The following is a 4,870-nucleotide window of genomic DNA, read 5'->3' on the forward strand; positions in this document are numbered from 1 at the left end:
TGGGGGGGAGGGTAAATGCAGGATTTTGCTAAGTAGCCCAGGCTGGCCTGGAACTTGATCTCCCTGCCCCAGCCCCTGAGGGTTGGCATTGCAGACATGTGCCATCCTGCTCATGACTCTAACAGAGACAGGAGGGTCTCACCCTATATAAGTCACTTTTCTGTTGCTGTGATAAAAACACCACAATAACCAACTTATGCAGAGTTTGTATGGACTTAGGGTTCTAAAGGGATAAGAGTCCATCATGGCAGAAAGACATGGCATCAGGAGAAGGAAGGTGAGAGAGCACAGCTTCCAGTGCAGACAGGAAGCAGGGAGAGCAACCTGGAAGTGAGGCAAGGCTGTGAGTCCTTAAAGCTCACCCCAGTGATAGACTTCCTACAGCAAGGCTGCACCTCCCCACATCATCCCCAAACAACACACCACCTGGGGACCACGTGTTTAAATATCTGAGTCTATGGGGACATTCTCCTTCAAACCCCTTGGGACTTAAGTCAGTTCCCCTCTTAGAGAAGATGCCAGTTACCAACAGTGCCGCCTTTGATTTCTCACTGCTCCTGTTTTAGGATATGGAGAACAAGGACTTGAATGCCACTTCCAAAATGTGTGAGCTTCTTGCTAAGGATCCTAAATTTCAGCAAGGCTACATTGCTGTTACATTTTCCACAGGAGTCTACATCTTGTAAGTATCATTCTATTCCATGGCAGCACTTACACAGAATTGATGTTTCTTCTATTCCAATGAATTGACTGTAATGATTTGGATCCTCCTATAGAAATGAAAAGAAGTTACCTGTAAGATATCCCTGTGGGAGCATGTGGATTTAATTCATTTTCTTTCAGTGCCTGAGTGCTTATGTGTGCGTGCATGCGTGTATGTGTGTGTGTGTGTGTGTGTGTGTGTGTGTGTGTGTGTGTGTGTGAACATGTTCCTCTGTGTGTGTGCAAATATGTGAGCATAAGTGTGGAGGTCAGAATTTAATGTTGGGTGATTTCCTCACTTGCTCTCTACATTAAAATTTTATAATATAAAAAATTCTATTTTTTATTAATTATGTGTATATGTTGGGGGAGATTTGCATGGCACATATTCATGCAATGCCAATAGAAGCCAGAGGAGGGCATCAGATCACCTCAAGCAGTAATTACAGGGGATTATGAACTACTCATGTGGTTGCTAGGAACTGAACTTGTGTCCTCTGCAAGGGCACAAACACTCTTAAACACTGAACCATCTCTCCAGCCCTCTAGTTTAAAATGTTTAAACTATATTTATTTATTTAGTGTGTGCATGATGATCAAAATGATGCTGATGCTGATGATTATAATGATGAGGATGAGGAGGACGAGCATAAGTGAAGGTCTCTCAGTTAACCTGGAGCTCACTATTATGCTGGACTGGCTGATTCCAGCCCTGGAGACTCTCCTGTCTCTGCCTCCCCTGATCTGATTTCACAGATTGCTGCTCTGCCTCATTTTTGTCTTTTTTCTGGGGAACATGGAATCCAGGCTCAGCTGATCACACTTGCATGACAAACACTTCACTGACTGAGCCATCCCCCAGCCTCTCTTGATTTATATTCTATGAGAGATTTGTGTTTGTATCTTTCCTTATGGGAGGAGGATCCGTAACTCTGTGGTTGGGGATACATGGTGTATGAAATAGCTTAATCCGTGAAGTGACTGTTGATACATTCCAATCTGACCTTCAGAGCTGACAGTCACCTTTGATTTCTCCAGGAAGAGATGCCCAATAACACCCTTGATAGGTTTCGCCCTTTACGGCAGATAAACATTAAGGTAATTCTTCTTTCTAAAAATTTGTGTTTATTATCGTATGGGTATTGGTGTTTTCCTACATTCAGTTCTAAGAGAATGTCTGGTTCTCTGGAAGTGGAGTTACAGAGAGTTGTGAGCTGCCAAGTCAGTGCTGGGAATCGAACTGAGACCGCTGGAACTTACATATCTTAAGAACCTCAGCTATCAACTGCTGAGCCTTCTTTCCAGCCCCTGCTTTCACTGTGTTATACATTGTTACCTTTTTTAACCCACACCCAACTGATACTTTTCATTCTATTTTTTTTTTTTTTTGATAAATTTTGCTTTGTATCCCAGGCTGGCCTCAAACTCTGGCAACACTTCTGCCACGGCCTTCTGAATGCTGGATTATAAGCATGTGCCATAGCACCCAGCACCCACTCATTTAAAGACAAAAAATGGTAGTTTGATTAGTAAACTAAGTCAGATACCCTGAAGCTGGAGTTCGGGAATCTGAGAAGCAAGTGTTGTTGTGGTTGTTGGGATCCTAACTTGGGTCCTCTGGAAGAGCAGTGCAAACTCAACTACTAAGCCATTCTCCAGTCCCTTATATTATTTTCATTCCATTTATTTATGTATTGTGTGTGGTCACACTTGTGCCATGGTGTGTTTGTGGAGGTAGAGGACAAGTTAAGGGAGTCAGTTATGTCTTTCTCCCATAGGTACTCAGGGACTGAACTCAGGTTGTAACACTTGGCAGCAGGTGCCTTTACCTGCTGAACCATCTCCACAGAGAGGAGTCAAGGATGTCTCCAGGTTATCAGTTTGAGCAACTGACTGAACAGTATTGTCATTTCAAAGACAGGGCCAGGAGCTCTAGGGAGGAGCAGAGGGCACGTGTGTTTGTTTAGGCAGGCAGTTTGGTTGGCTAACTATTTGGGCTGTTTTTCAAGCAATTTAAAATATGTGTCTGATATTCAAGATGGTGACTGGGCTGGACACATTCAGAAATGCATATATACATTAATATACATTACATATATAGTATATAATTAATCTTGTTTACCCTAACTTGTTGCTGGAGGGCTTCTCTCCAGGTTCCCCAAGTCCCGCAGTCCCACAATCCACATATAAAATAATCACTCAGACGCTTATATCACTTATAAACTGTATGGCCATGGCAGGCTTCTTGTTAACTGTTCTTTTTTCTTAAATTAACCCATTTTTATAAATCTATACCTTGCCACGTGGCTGGTGGCTTACCGGCGTCTTTACATGCTGCTTGTCCTGGCGGTGGCTGCAGTGTCTCTCCCCTCAGCCTTCCGCTTCCCAGAATTCTCTTCTCTCCTTGTCCCACCTACTTCCTGCCTGGTCACTGGCCATCAGTGTTTTATTTATATAGAGCAATATCCACAGCACTAACTTTTATTATGGGAAAATTACAAATATTTATAAAAGCAGAGAGTAATAGAACGAATATCTCTGTATTAGTCATGTCTCTCCTTAACATCTGCTAGTTTTGGTCTGGTGAAATGGCTCAGTGGATTAAAAGGGATTGCCAGGCATCCTGACCAGCTGACTTGGACTGTCAGATCCCTGGTAGGAGACACCAACTCCAGAAATTTGTCTCTGCCCTCCACACATGGGCCCTGGCACCCACATTCACACTCAATCTTATCCCATATTTCCAACTATTCTTCCCAGGATCAGAGTAGTTTAATGCAAAGTCCCCTATTGTGACTCATAAACACTTGTCAATTAAAGAGAAGAAGCATTTAAACTGGTGTGGTGGCATGTGTCCTTAATCCCAGCCCTAGGAGATGGAGACAGTAGAATCTGAAGTCAAGTTTATCCTTGGCTGCTTAGCGAATTTGAGACTAGCCTGGAACATGTAAAACAATGACTCAAAAAAAAAAAACCCACAAATCAAAAAAGTGACCCCAAGTCAGGTTTAGAAATATACTATTTTCGCTGGGCATTGGTGGCACTCACTTGTAATCCCAGTACTGGGGAGGCAGAGAGAGGCAGATCTCTGTGAGTTCGAGGCCAGCCTGGTCTACACTGAGATCCAGGATAGGCACCAAAAATACACCGAGAAACCCTGTCTCAGAAAAAACAAACAAACATATATATATATATTCTATTTTCCACAGACCTTGATGCAAGTGTTTGATCTGTGAGTTTGAGGACAGTCTGGTCCACTCAGTGAGTTCCTGCACACCTAGAGCTACATATTGAGACCCTGTTTTGAACAAAAAGAGGGCTGGGGGTCTGGAAGGTGAGATAGAGAGATGCTCCATTGCTAATAACCTCTAACTGCTCTTGCAGAATGATGAGCAACTTTCTGCGATCTCAAATCCAGTGATTTGTCCCAACCCACAGCAAGTGCAAAGCATCATGAACACAGCAGTGCTCTGCACCCCATTGTGACTCTTGAGACACAACCTAACTGAAAAAGCCAACCCTGTCTGCAAAGAAGAACTAGTCTCCTGCTTACGCACACAGCCCCCTTCCTCTCTTCTCCTAGCTTGGTAAAAGGGTCCTAGTCTCTAAGAGACGCATGCTTGCTTAGTGTGAGCTCTTCCCAGCTTTTCTGAAATAAACCTGCCTGCATTTGAGTCCAGTCCTCTGACATCTTTTTCCACATATTTTCCTAACATAGTACTCAATCCCGGAAAGAGAACTTGGAGCAGGAGCCCATCTAGCAACCCAGGGAGCAGGTGCAGCAGCAGGGCACCCTGCACTAACCCTTGATCCCGAGGTGTCCCTGAGGTAGTTCCACCCTGTCTCTGAGCCTCCCCTACTCCTTCCCACTCATCCTTCCTCTGCCAGCTCCTGGTATGGGCACCTCTCCAAACACTTGGGCTTGTTCCTTCAACTGCTCCCTTGTTATTGCACCTGGCTCTTCTCTCGTCTCTACCTCCTTCCCCCAAACCTCTGTCCCCTCCCCTACTTCTTCCCCAATTGGCCCAGAAAAAAATGAAGATTATTCCCCCCAGAGTCAGACATCCAACCTGAGGCCATGCTCTGACCCGTGAGGTGATGAGTGTCTTCTGTCTGGATGAAATTTGGACACCCTCATCTTCCCTGTGCTCAACCCTTCTCTCCAGGA

At 44.4% G+C, this 4,870-nt stretch overlaps 1 long non-coding RNA gene across 1 annotated transcript; it reads left to right on the plus strand.

Moving 5' to 3' along the window:
- The first annotated feature begins 545 nt into the window (after positions 1 to 545).
- On the plus strand, positions 546 to 4,376 carry LOC119087262. Its single transcript, XR_005090684.1, has 3 exons — positions 546 to 682; positions 1,741 to 1,800; positions 4,087 to 4,376. It is a non-coding gene; the product is annotated as an uncharacterized LOC119087262 (long non-coding RNA).
- The last annotated feature ends 494 nt before the right edge of the window (positions 4,377 to 4,870 follow it).

The sequence above is a fragment of the Peromyscus leucopus genome, unplaced genomic scaffold, assembly GCF_004664715.2.
Source record: "Peromyscus leucopus breed LL Stock unplaced genomic scaffold, UCI_PerLeu_2.1 scaffold_663, whole genome shotgun sequence".
NCBI classification, from domain to species: Eukaryota; Metazoa; Chordata; class Mammalia; order Rodentia; family Cricetidae; genus Peromyscus; species Peromyscus leucopus.